General features: G+C 40.6%; 1 long non-coding RNA gene across 5 annotated transcripts; it reads right to left on the bottom strand.

The window, feature by feature from the left end:
- Window positions 1-124: 124 nt before the first annotated feature.
- On the bottom strand, window positions 125-13,850 carry LOC311253191. Of its 5 annotated transcripts, none has more exons than XR_014621635.1 (4): window positions 13,781-13,850; window positions 11,834-12,050; window positions 10,629-10,763; window positions 125-1,088 (listed from the first exon to the last, which is right to left on the bottom strand). It is a non-coding gene; the product is annotated as an uncharacterized lncRNA (long non-coding RNA). The 5 variants fall into 5 exon arrangements; XR_014621636.1 differs by lacking the exon at window positions 125-1,088 and adding an exon at window positions 9,008-9,076; XR_014621637.1 differs by lacking the exon at window positions 125-1,088 and adding an exon at window positions 9,024-9,108.
- Window positions 13,851-14,418: the final 568 nt, after the last annotated feature.

The following is a 14,418-nucleotide window of genomic DNA, read 5'->3' as shown; positions in this document are numbered from 1 at the left end:
CAGAAAATATTTTCTCCATAAAATATGATCCAGTTTCACCAAAATCAGTGAAAATGTGATAAAGCTGTTTTCCACAGAAAAGTTCAGAGAATTATTGGACAAAAAGTTTGTATACACCCCCGCATTGCAAGAAGAGTCATCGATATATGTTTAATCATTTTCCCGGAAATTACAAGGTCTAAAATACCATACCAACAAATTGGCTTTTGCGATGATTGAGCCTGATAATGGTGTACAAGGGAGATATAGAGCAAAACATTAGTGATAAAAACACTTGAACATTGATTCTGACGTCATGGAAACTTAAAGTTGAATAGTTAATGGAGTTTTATAATTTAACAATGCTGTAAAAGAAGTTAGATCTCCAGTCTCTCTCAAGTCTCCATTACTATTAATACTCCACGACAATTATGTGACATTTACAGTAACTAGTTACTGTCCAGATTAATGTTACACAATCACAACATGATGTATGGTTATGCATTTAGATGAATTGTTCAACAATACTACTGAACACATTAACACATCGATAACTCAACAGTCCTGAAGGGAAGCCATATTATTATTATGAATTACATGCAAATGCAGCTAATGTGCATTGGCTAATATGCTTGAATGAAATGTAATGTTAAACAGATTGAGTTTCTTTAAACATAGTGAGGAAATGTTGATTGGATATATCTACAAAATGTTCAACATTAGCAACACTGCTAATAAAACATGACTAGCATATTTATGGTTACAGTTACCCGACTAAAAACCCAGATGGGGGTATGGCTGGGGAAACAATTATGGTAAAACAAATATTGTTAAGGTAAACACAAATTCAAGTTAATTTTATTTATAAAGGCCAAAATTGCCAAATGCATTGACTCAGACGGCTTTACAGCACATCCTCAGAGCCTCAATTCAGATGAAAAGGAAAACCTCAACAGGCTTAAAATGGGAAGAAACCTCAGGACTCCAGGTGTAGTAACAGATAGTACCTGAGCACGTGACTTATCAGAGAGAGGAGACAGGTGGTGTGGCTGAGTCACCTAGAGGATGAAGATCCGAATCCAAAATGTCTGGAATGAGGCGCTGACAGCCTAATTATGGGAGACAGAGAACAAAGAAGTCAAGGGATTACATTCAAAATGATTCTTATGTACATGTAGTCTGACACTGTTTAAAGTACAGGTTTGAATACAGAACTAGTTTCTCAATGAAGTAATGAGGAATTCCACTGATCTAAAAAGCCCTGCCTGACTTCACCCACTAACCATATAACCGCACAGAAGGAAGCAAGCATCTATTCATGGATGAGAGGCTCGCTAATTAGACTTGCTAACATTATAGCACAGTCGGGGAGGATGGCATTGATGTTTACATCCAACGCTGTCACGAGCACGAGCCTCTTGTCCACGAGTAGATGTATGCTTCCAATTGCGCAGAGATACGGTGTAGGAAAGATAAGAGATACTACATGAAACCGCTCACAACAAGGTCTGTGGATTATCCTGAGTAACCAGGTCATGATTTCTGAAAACACACTGTTGAGTATTTTAAATGTACTTTTTGGTGCTTTAGAGCACCACAAGCTAAGTGCTGTCTATTATATTGGAGAGAAGGCAGACATCCCTCTTATCAAACCAAAACATTGTGGATATATAAAGAGCACCACAGATAAGGGGGAAAATATGTATTTTTTGATTTGGGGGAAACTTTTATTCAACTTTAATAAAGCAGACTGCACCGAAACATAAAAATGGTACAGCACTAAATTTAATGCCGAGAAAGCAGGCTGCCAGCTGTTTACATATACTAAATAACATCTCATCACAATGTAGGAGTGCCAGGTTTAGACACCATAACCAACACTGTGTGTACATACAGTACACACTTATCTCGTATATACACGGCACATAGACTACAAAGCAAAGGTTTGGGTGCACCTGCTGTGATGTATGGGGGTCATCATAATAATCTCTATTTTAAACTTGGAATTACCATTTTTGTTGAACCATGACCACTGTGTGGGAGAAAAAGCACATAGAGTTTTGCCCCACATGACCCTGAACAGGATAAGCGGTTTAGGGGATAGATGGATTAATGGATGGATGTATATAATATTACCAAAGCATGTGCATGAAGATTTTTTTTTCAGTGACCTTAAATACTTTAGTTGATCTCAGCCTTGATCTCAGTAAAAGAATCCATCTATAGCCCTATTGGCACGGGACTAGTATTACCTGGGGACCTCATGTGATTTAGAAATTACCCCACCACGTCTGTGTTTTATGCGGCGCATTCGCACAGGATAAGCGAAGTCTGTGTTTTAACTCAAATTTACTGACATTATCCCCTGGATATGATGTCAAGGCTTTGCGTAACCTATGCGTAACGATCGCACCGGAGCCCTCGTTGGATCAGCAGAACAGTTAGATATGGATATTTTTATTACAATAATAACTGGTGAGCCTGTTGAAAGATAGAAAAATGTTCCTTACCGCATGCTGCCATGCATGTAATCATCTTTCGAGATTTCACTCTTCTGATGGATTTGAGCTTGCTCTTTCTGCGAATGGGTCTCCATGCTGTGTACCTAGATGAGCCTCCTGAATTTGCACCCAAAATGCTGACAAAACTTTCATTTATAATTGCCAATGCAGCCTCCATAATTCTCGACCGGGAAAAAAAAAAAAAAACGACCCCAAATCACAGAGATGCCGAATCGCACGGGACTAATATTATCACATGACCTCTGTGTTTGGCGAAATATGGTAGGTAATTTGCGGTGGAATTTTTACTTTACAAATTACGGACATGGCAGATTCGCATGGGATTAAGATCACAGACGACCTCTGCGATTATTACAAATTACTAGAGGTCCCCAGGTAATACTAATCCCGTGCGAATAGGGCTAAAGTCAAACTGGAACGACCGCCTTTGATCAGAGGAGGTGGCCTACAACATTACTTATCACCCACAATGCAGTACTGAGTTCCCTCCCCAGACAGCTTAACAACCATTCACACCTGGGCTCACCTAGCCCTAGCAACCTACCTGAAGGCCGGTTGGGTCAACAACCCACAGGTGGCCCTAACGACTCTGAAACTCAGAGCTCACACGTGTCCTTAACGACTCCGTAAGGACACTCCCACACAGAGTTTAAAAGCCTGCAACTCCCCTCCAGTTAGTTAGAACTGAAGAAGCCTCTTGGATGAGAGCTGAAACGTCTTCAAGGAACTTAAACACGTCCAGTCTGTCCAATGGGATTTACCTGATTAAATGAATGCTGAATACTGTACTAGGGCCGTCTCTTCCTCATGCAGGGAGAAAACTTTGCTGCCATTCATGTATGACATGTGGAGTCTCTAGACTATAGACTTATAGATAAAAAAAAACAAACTACAAATTCCTGGTGAATTTAGTGCACATGATTGACATAACCAAATTACATGTGTTTGTTAAATTTAGAACTCATATTACCGAGCAACAAATCCATTAAATGTTTAACAGCAACTATAGTGGTACATATGAAGGGGATAGTTTTGCATCTCTCTGCTTTGATGGGAAATGACAGCACTATAACATCATGTTGTGAACATTATGTTCTTGTTTAGGTTGATGTTTATTTTTACTGACTGTACATTGCTGTCCATTAAATGCCAGCTGGGAAACTGTGAAAATATAACGTATATTGTTATATACAGCCCCTGGTCTTTATATAGTGTGGTGTTAGCCTGTGTAGGCAAACAGAGAAGGGTGTGCATCTCACCCTGATGGAAACCATAGCATGTAGGACATGGAGGTCAGTGGTAGATGATATTTTGCCCTGCCACTCCGTCGCCAGATGAAACAGCACAGATGATTTATGGTGGCTGGCTAGATGGCAGCAGCACAGGGAGCTGTGTTTTCACTGGCCCCAGCAGACACAGCCAAAATTGGGTTACTCACAAAATGTAAAGGGTCTGTCTCAGACTAACAAATTTAATCATGGCCTTACTTCCCTGCAGGTTGTTTTAATACTGCTGGATTAGAGAGGTCTCTCATCTCTCCCCGCCTCTTTACGGCAGACACAGATGTAGTCCTGTCAATGCGGCTGCAGCACAAATACAGCATGCAGGATTCTCTGAGGAAGGCTGGAGTTGTTTTAAGGCCAGGTTGGACAATAAATCACAAGTCCAAAGGCACAGTCCATAGGTTAAATGAAAAAAAGGGTCGTATCTCTTTCAAAGTTTAGATTGTAATTCTTTAATGACTTGTCCCAACCAGGGCCATTTTTACATATGGGCAGCCGCCCGGGCGGCATTTGTGGAGGGGCGGCATGAGTGCCCCCCCCCCAAAAAAAAAAAAAAAAAAAATTGAGCGGACAGTCACCCACAGTAACCGGCTCTGTAGCAGCCACCTCTGGGCTTATCTCAGCGGATCGACCCCGGTGCCGCCCCGTACCGGCTGCCTTAAATTTGTTTGCATTCATTTCATCCGGTTTTTGTATTGCTCATTAACATGTCAAGTCAACTATGTCATGTTGCCGTGTGGGGAGCGGGCGGCTGGGCATCCTCTGTTTTGTAAAGGTGTGTCTGCTCCTGCTGAGAAAGTCTCACATACAGAGGTTGTAGAAGAAGAGGAGGGGGCGGCAGATAGGTTGACCTACTGGACCTCAGCTTTCCCTACTGGTGCAGGGGAGAGGTGAAGCAGGGGATTCAGAATCGGAATCAGAATTCCTCTTTTAGTTCCGCAAACGGAGAAATTTGTGCATCAGTGAGTGCAAACCAAAATGACAAATGAGTCGTCGTATACATTCATATTAGATTCATCTAATAGTGCACAACTAAGGCAATTAGTAGGCTAAAGTCAATCACATCACCAATTGCTTCCAAATAAAGCACACTTCAGTCATAATAATATTGTGAATATTAGTTTAATAACTAAAAATGGTACAGCACTAAATGCTGGGGGGGGAGGGGGACCGCCACTGGTCCCAACACTCATTTATCTGTTATGCGTTACATTCTGACAGGTAAGACTGAACCAGTCAACAATACTTCCAAAGCATATACACTACTATTTCACTACTACTAAAATTACTACTAAAATTACCTCCAGGTGCTCCGGTTTATGCCACCATCAAAACATGTACATTAGGTTAATTCTCTAGTCTGTCACCTTGACCAAGGCACTGACTCTGAGTTTGTCCATTGTCCGTTAGCTGCCCACTGCTCTTCCGGGATGGATTAAATGCAGAGTACCATCCATGTGGTAAAATACAGATTCTTCTTCTTCTCTTCAATACCTTTAAGGTATCAACCAGAATAACCAAGTACCCAGTTGTAGGGAAACTGCTCAAACAACACCTCCAATCAATCCATACTGTTCCCACATTGAGAAAAAAAAAAAAGACTATCTTTGTCTCCCAATCACCTCAAGCGTTCATTAATTCGATGCAACATGTGGCGCACTATTTGAAAGAGTTGGCTGTTCAGTTATAGATGCATCCAAAACATTAGAAAGTATGGCTATACTACAGGCCGCGGTGTCTGATAAAAATAAACATAAAAAAGTGGAAGGATTATTTCAGGTGTAAACTGGAAATAAGAGTAGCATGATAAAGCACCCCATCAAGCATGGAGAAGACTTCAGGGATGTCAGCTGCACTGTGTTTGCAAGGTCAACGGCTTCTTCAACACCAGGGTCATCCTGTCCTCAAGAAAACAAGCTGCATGGTACAAAATAAATGTTACCTTGTGCGGCACCTGGATTTATCCTGCAAATCCATCCTGCCAGGCTTCAAGCCATTTACTTGTGGCCAAACACACAGTGGTTGAATCAATAAGTGTCCTATAAGGAACTTCTGGCAGCTACCAGCTTGGTTTAGATGTGATGACCAGCGAGAGAAAAGACTATAAACAACAAGCAACAACCTCAAGAGGATAGCTTAGATGCTTGCAAGAGCATTAGCCATAACTTTATATACAGGTGACAGTTGAAGTGAATAATTTTGATTTTCTCGTTACAATGGCACCTGAAAGTGGGTGAGATAAATTGTATTGAGTTGATGCGTTGGTAGCAGGACAAAACAGGCAAGCTTAAGGATCTGGGCGACACTGACATGGGCCAAATTGTGATAGCTAGACAACTGGGTCAAAGCATCTCCAAAACTGCAAGTCTTGTTGGGTGTTCCCTGTCTGCAGTTGTGAGTACCTACCAAAAGTGATCCGAGGAAAGACAGCTGCTGAACCGGCAACAGGGTCATGGCCACCCAAGGCTCTGTGATACTTGTGTGGAGTGAAAGCTAGCCTGTGTTGTCCGATCCCACAGAAGATCTGCAGTGGCACAAATCGCTCAAAAAGTTAATGCTGGCTCTGATAGAATGGTGTCAGAACACAGTGCATCACAGCTTGCTGCATATAGGGCTGCGTAGCGTAGCCTCCAAATTCCCCCTATCACAGTCCAATCGAGCATCTGTGGGATGTGCTGGACAGACAAGTCCAATGGAGGACCCACCTCACAACTAACAGGACTTAACGTCATGCTGCTAACATGTTGGCGCCACATACAACAGCACAACATCAGAGGTTCTTGTTGAGTCCATGCCTTGACGGGTCAAAGCTGTTCTGGCGGCAAAAAGGGGACCTAATCAATATTTGGCAGCTTGTTATAAGTAGTGAAACCAAAAGTCAACAGTGAGCTTTTTAAACTTAGTAACGTAGTTAATCTATGTCACATAACATACATCGCACATTTCTACACAAGTTACATAACATACTGTATGTAACACTTATTTAAACTAAAAGCACAATCTTTTCCTAAACTATACCGAGTAGTTTTAGTGCCTTAACCTTACCAAACCAGGACCGTATGAGAAAGGTGGTACATAACGGTAATTTGAATCAGGGAGTCAGGGATGTAGTCGTTATTGACGGATCGACTGACGTATCGACTGATGCAGTTGTTATTGTATGAGGATGTGTTGTGTGAAGCACATCTCTATTATATTTTAAACACAAAATCTTGAATCATAGTCAGACAGACACACATTGTAATACATTGTGACCTGCATGCAATTATATGTATTCTACCATATTTTGTAAAGTTTTGAATATAATTATGCAGGAAATTCACATGCTGTGCCTGTGGCTCATGACAAACACTTGAAGTAAAGTGTACCTTTTATTGTTCTGTGTGAGAGCGGAGTTTATTACAGGGGGATAGTTTTCACACAGAGGCAGCACAGTCTCCATTGATTATTCAATAGAAAACATGTATATTAGCTGTGCATCGGCAGCAGCCCTCTGCGGCTCTGCTTCGCCTCTTGTCTGGGAGCTTTAATATTTGCTTAATTCACGCCTCGGCACTGTGGGACTCCGCTGTTTTCACTGCAAATTAGCATCAGCAGTAGAAAATGAAAGGAAATAAAACAACTAATCTAAATTAGGCTGACCATACTGTGTGTTTACAGAAAGGCCTTATTTAGATGAATGGTAGTCCAGCCATCATCTTTAGTATTGCTCTGCTTCTGGTTGTAGAGTTGGACTTGAATGCAACTTTTTGGCTTCTTTTTATTAAAACATTATTAACAAAGATAATAAAAGATCTTTTTATGATGTAGTACATGGTGTGTTTCTCATGCTGTTTAAAATATAACATTTAAGTGTTCACACACCGACATGGCTTTCCCTGCACTTGTACATAAAGCTGCATCAACAAATACATGCAACACAGCATCTCTCCCTCTTTTAGCTCATTGTTTCAGTTTTACAGCCAGCAGTTATACTGTTTTGGTTCAGTCTGAGCACGCTCATCAGCCTGGTTTCCAGGAGCAGCAGGGAGCTGTTTACAGTGAATTAACTCACTGTACATGACCCGCCCAGCAGCATTAAACATTTAGGAAATTTTCTCAGGGGTTGGTGGTGACCAAAGCTAAACAGACTAAATAATAAATAAATGTTGCTTTGTGGGCCTGTGCATAACACCAACTTTATAGGGTCAGTTTTATCCTTGTAGCTTGCTCTGGTGCCCCCAAGTCACCAAAAACAAATCAGCTGATGCAAGTTTAAGCCAAAAGCTGCAAAGTGCAGGCTTATACCCACTTAGGGGAGTAATTACTAAACTTAGTACTTAACTCTATTATTTCTGTATTACTTTCTGTTATTTCAGCCAACAAGGCTGGCAATTGGGTTGCTTAGTGCATTGAATGAATAAAGTTAGTAAAAATATAGCGTCAAATACAGCAGCCTGGATAGTGACCGTACATTGTTTAGTCTGACCCTTTGATTTATTTAAATAATTGTTGTGTTAGTAAGTTAACATACATTAATGACATAAGTTACATTATTTACAAATACTTGCCGTATTTGACGAGTTGGGAGTGAGAATGTCCAGTACAGTCAGTCTGAACCACTCGGGTCTGACCTGCTCCACTGAAGCAGCTTGCTCTAACACACCTCAGTGATGGTAATGAGGGAGGGGCAAGCACTGGTTTCCCACTTTCCCCACCCAGATTTACCCTGCTAGTCCAGGGATAAACCCTTCAAAGTCACAGGCATATAATGTATCTTATTTTTATAATAACATTTGATGAAATGACTTATAATCCAGGTTTTTTAAAACACTAGGTAACTTTTACAACAATTCTGGAGAAACACAGTGGTTTGTTGCTCCGACCCGAGGATCCAACTCAAGGTGTCAGCATTTGACAACCTGGAAATGAGACTCAGCAATCAACAGAAAGGTACATAGTGTTGCTATAAAAAACACCCACCTGCCTAGTTAAAAATTTAGAGAGGCTGGTAACTTTAACGTCTAGTAGTCATTTAATTTGTGATATCAAAACTTACTCTCAAGCCCTGCAAGAGGTAATGTTAGGCCTTAAAAAAGGTTAATGAGAGCAGATGAAAGGATAAAACTGAGACAGAGTATTAATGCTGTTACACGCAGTAATCACTGCAACAAAACTCCCTCTAAAATGACAAAATACAGCAATCTTCACTTTAACATTGGACAGACTAATTTTTCACCTGTTTGTTTGTGAGCTGGATCGCATCACCATGCAGGTGCTGATGCCACAGGAAGCCTCTGGATCTAATCAGTGCTACATAAAGAGCAGGAGAGAGCGTCGCTCATCTGTCAAGCAGGAAGAAGATGCTCTGCGGTGACAACTGGAAGGAATTGCATTGATTTCCAGTTCGCCACCTCCACAGCACAGTTAATGTACACAGAGCACTGTATATTGTGCATTAGAGATGGAAATGGCAGCAGCAAGGCACATATTGCCTCTCTTCTACCATGGGAGAGTGCCTAGGGACTGTGTGGAAATTATTTGTGTAATATTTTGCTTACACTCTCTCCTTCAGTTAATGAAAATGTTACCCCTTTCCCCCAATATCTCTACTATTATATGACCAATATAAGCCAAGTAGCAAATACCATGATGGTAGTTTTAAACAACTGGCGGAGTAAATACTGCGGGCTTACAACTTACACTTCTAATATCTAGGGGTGTAATGGCACACGTATTCATCATATGTCAGTGGCCGGGCCCATATGGAAATGTAATACATGACATATATGCCCCTATATCAAGAGTGATGCTGCCATACAGTATATGTTACCTATAAGGCAATATATCATTATAACATACATACATCATCTGGATGTATGGAGACAAGATTCATAACATATATGAAATACCCATGGTAAGATTTGTATATGTACATATGAAAAATGTCTATATTGAATTGTATATGGTATAATAAAGGTACACCCATACATGTCAACAGTATACAGTGTATATATATATATATATATATATATTATATATTATATCAGTATCATATATGTAAGATATAAGTTTATAACATATACAAAGTACCCATGGTAAAATTAGTACAGTATATGTACATATAGTAAAAGAATATGAACTGGGGGGCCTGTTGGGGGTAGGTGGGTGGAGTTTCCCAGCATGTTTTGAAACAATGTGTTTGAGGCCACAAACTGAGGTAAACTTTGCTTAAATGTGTATATTACAGTTGAAGATGAGCATTGGTGAAAACAAAACGCACTTCAGACATAATTTACACATTTATACAAATACAACATGTCCTATGTATAAATAATGTTCGACAAATGCCAAAATATGTAATTTACTTATATATTTGCATATGGACATATGTCAATATATTTGGATCCATTTCATAAATGGGAATTTGATACATGTACATATTATATTACATTGGCATATAGAAAAGTATAACAATCCAGTTAGTGGCTAAAAGCTGTTTTCCAACTGCCATTATACAAAAGCAGAAGCCGAAGAGGACACAATAAAACAAGATAAGTAATTGAATCAAAGGGGGCTGTTGGGCCTTGAGGGAGGTATTCGTTCTGAGTGCCATTCTCGCTGTTGAAAAGATAACATGGCTACAGCTAATGGATAATCAACACACATCCATCATGGTTATCACAGGTGTGTATTTTTGTTCTCTGCATGATGTCAATGAAACTGTGTGACTGTGAGACAGATGGTGCTTATGGATAGAAGCTCAGTGCAGATAAGGCAGTGCATGGCAAGGTGTTGGTATTCTGGTGAAATCTTAAAAAGGTACAGTGAGATTAATCTTCTAATAATTACAGGGCATACTGACCAGTAATCTCTGGCGAGGTGCAGGCCATGATCTGAGAATCTCCTGTGAATAATGAGTTTGTCAGTCCGACTTGTAACTCACAAAGGATTTTTGATCCTGCTCCTCAAATGAAGTGAAAGGCAGCCCAGATGCATCCTCATGAACAGAGAAGGAAGATCAAATATCAAACATAATGCTGAAATCTCCATTAGACACATTCATAACTTTCTCACAAAAATACCAAAGTCTCTCAGGGCTGTGTGATGTGCTTTCCAATTATGTGATGCTCAGAGAGAAAAGGCTAATTGGTCAAATGAACTTTTCCTTACTGCCATGATGCAGTTCCCCTTATTTACAGCTGAACTGTGTCTGCTTGTAGTTCTCTTAATACACACAGTCAAAATGGAGCAAGATAATTAAGCGTTTTGAAAAGTATGGCATCTGCATATTTTACCAAATTGTTCCAGCTTAAAGGTTCATATTTTAATAAAATGTCAGTGATTCTGCTCTTTGTCAATTTCAATTGGCTTGGTTGTGGGTTTGTTGTGGTGTGCCTGTGTCCAACTAGTAAAATCGTGTCTGGTCGAGTTTAGTTATACTGTATTCAAGACTTATTTTGGTTTTAAATCCAAGTTCTTCTCTCTGGACAGTGGTTCAAAAGACATTTTTGCAAAACATACATAGTGTGCATGGGCAGAATTTTAAGGCAGCTCCAAAACTATTAGGGGGCAGCAGAATCACTTACTCCTGCTAGCTTTCTTACTTGCTTAGCTGCCTCAACTCTTTGGTCACAAGTCCAAGTCAAGTCTCTTATGGCAATGAGCGTTCTATCAATTGCTGTTTGCCATCCAGTCTGCTTAGAACACTGCATAAATATATCCAAGGAATTCAAAGCATGTACTGTGTTGTTATTATCACTCCTTTATTTATTAGCATGCACTATCAGCATTGATCAGTTTTTTTGGAACATTATCAGTTTTGACAGGCTTATTGCTATTCAATATGAAAAAAAAAACAGCAGATGGTGGCAGCTGATCATGGACTATTAAGTCACCTGACCATTTTTAGTGTCACGGCAAAGCACTTTGTGAACAAGTGTGGCAAGAAAACAGTCATCTTTTCAAAATATTCAGCCTATGCCAAGCTAATCAAGCAAGCTAACGTTCGATAGCTTATTATGCTGAGCTAAACATGTTTGCTAACATTAATGTTCAAAACTGACTTACCCGGCTATGTGTTTCCAGGTCCCTGACATAGTTTGACGTGGTCAGTCCAGCGTCCTTAAATTTGATTTCACAGATGTTGCATTTTGTTTGGGCCTTGTGTGAAGTCTTTATATCCAGAGGTGATGACAAACGGCACGGCAGCTGCCAGCGTGCTCGCCATGGTGTTATTTTGAGCTGTGTTGTTGCTGCAGCATACGTCATCATCTGAGGCCGCACGCTTGTAAAATGGGAGGGAGGGAGAGAATGACAGTCAGCTCACCAGACTTAAAACAATATTTGTTCACAAGTCCCAGATCGCGAATCCAAGTCAAGTCTCATTCTGTCGATTTCTCAAATATTGCTCCTTTAAGATGTTTTCTTTTTATCTCAGTATCATATTAGATTTAGATGTGATGAGTGAACACTGCCTTGCAGCTGCAAGCTGTTTGCATGTATTATTGCTCAATAAATGGCTATAATGCATTTACACACATGGCTTTAGCATAGATACAAGTGTTGATGAGGAAAGAGCCATGGTGCCCCTCACCCAAAGGAGGAGGTACATTTTCATGGCATAGTTTAAGGCAAACTTGAGTGTCTTGTGATGCTCACACAGGACTTTGAAGTCTGCCAAGAGTAAACAGTTTCTGAAAAAAATGAGGCCCTGCACATGAAAATGGCCACACTCAACATATTGAACACCAACCAAAAGTTGCTTACCAGTATAAATCCAAAAGTATTGGAATTTAACTTCAAACACTGTTTGAGTTCTTGTGTTGTGTCTGGCTTTGCTTTGGAGCCTGACTGATTGTGTACACTCCTCAAGATAGTTGTTGGTGTACTTACCTGTGAGTAGAGATGAGTCATATTTCTGTTTTTGTAGCAACTCAATCAAAAGGATGGGGAAAAACTGCATACATTCCAATTCTAAACCTCAACGTTACCCAAATCTATCTGCCTCTTACATCTAAGTTCTAAACATAGACTTCTGAGCCGAGAAGGGATGGCAGAGCACTGCTTTAAATGACTGCTTTCATGGTTTTAACTTCATTAATGACACTTCAGCACATTGAGCTTTTATGTTTCTGTCAGTTCTCACAGCTCTAAAGAATGTGACAGTCAGCCTTATCACATAAGAAACCATGCTATTTTTCCCCATTTGCTGTGAAATTCACTAAGTTGTTGATCCTATAAGTCGACTTGGTTTCTGCCATTGTTACAGTGGCTCGAGTTATAGTCAAGCAAATACCATGATAATCCAATTTCAAAGTCTAGCAGCTACTTTAATGTCACAAAAACAAGCAGTGAATAGCTGAAGCATATTGAAATGTTGACTTCTTTTAAGGATTCCATCAGGGTAAGCTGTTCAGAAAAATCAATATGCCGTTAACCGTTTTGCAAGAAGGAACCGTTTCTGTATAGCCTGAATCTGTGTTGTCAGGACAGCGCCACGGGTCATCATTCAGCTGCAGCTCAACCAGTCAAATGACCACAGCTGGCTCAAAGCCGTGACAAATAATGGGAGATGACACAAGAAGTTAAAGCAAGGAACAACTGCTCTTTCGTGCAGCCATCCAAAGACCCCGCCATTGGAGTCTCAAAAAATAAAAAAATAGAGCCATTTTACCAACCGAGCCCAAAGGAGAGCAATCAACACACTGGCTGTAACAAAGGCAAACAGGAGTGTCCCCTCTATCTGCTTACCAAAACCACAATAACTCACCCCTAGTCTTCATGTGGTTAGTTGCGGCAGGTATTTATGCACTTATGACCACTGGTATGAAGAAGCGACCAGAATCTGGCAGCCATGGACATGCTCCCGAGACAAAGTCTTTAACCGCGTTCACCCCAACGCTACAAAAAATTTAAAAAAAACAGCAAAGCTCAAAAGGAGCAATGCTGCTATGCCTACCAGGGGAAATCAGCTTTAGCTCCAACACAATTACACACCAGCATGTCAATCCTCACCCTCCTTTGCACAAACAGGTCTTCAAATCCAAACTCACACCGTGCTCTTCCGCATGTTCAAAGAGACAAAGACCAATCAACTCACCCAGGTGTTACCTCTCAAGCCCTGCAAAACTGCCTGGGAAACCCCAACAATCAATTGCACCTGGAGGCCTTCAACACAAAAGAGAACAGCTGATTAAATGCTCACAAACATAAAAACATCTAACCAAAACTTCAACAAGCCCCCAATTTGTCACAGCTGGCTCAAAACCATGAAAAATAATGGGAGATGACTCAAGAAGTTAAAGCAAGGAAATCATCATTTATTGGACTAACTCAAAACCAACATATCAAAAGGTGGAAAGAAGAAGCAAGCAAACACGATCAGGAGTGTAGAGAGTAGAGTTTCCCCTTTGTCCTCTCTCTCTCTCATGCCAGAGCTAGTGAGGTGTGCTCTTGTAGTACTGGAGACACCGGGCCCAGGTGTTCCCAGCAACTAAGGACGACCCCAACCCCTCCTGCTGGGTATCTGCAATACAAAAAGAAGGAAAGGCAAACAGCCCAACAGCACAAGAGGCATGGCCGTCACAACCCCAACACCACAATACTTACATAAAGATTATAGACAATGAGCCCAATATTATTTAATAATGTTT

Source organism: Pagrus pagrus, assembly GCF_965226575.1.
Source record: "Pagrus pagrus genome assembly, chromosome: 24".
Classification (NCBI taxonomy): domain Eukaryota; kingdom Metazoa; phylum Chordata; class Actinopteri; order Spariformes; family Sparidae; genus Pagrus; species Pagrus pagrus.
This window is presented reverse-complemented; position numbering and strand designations above follow the sequence as displayed.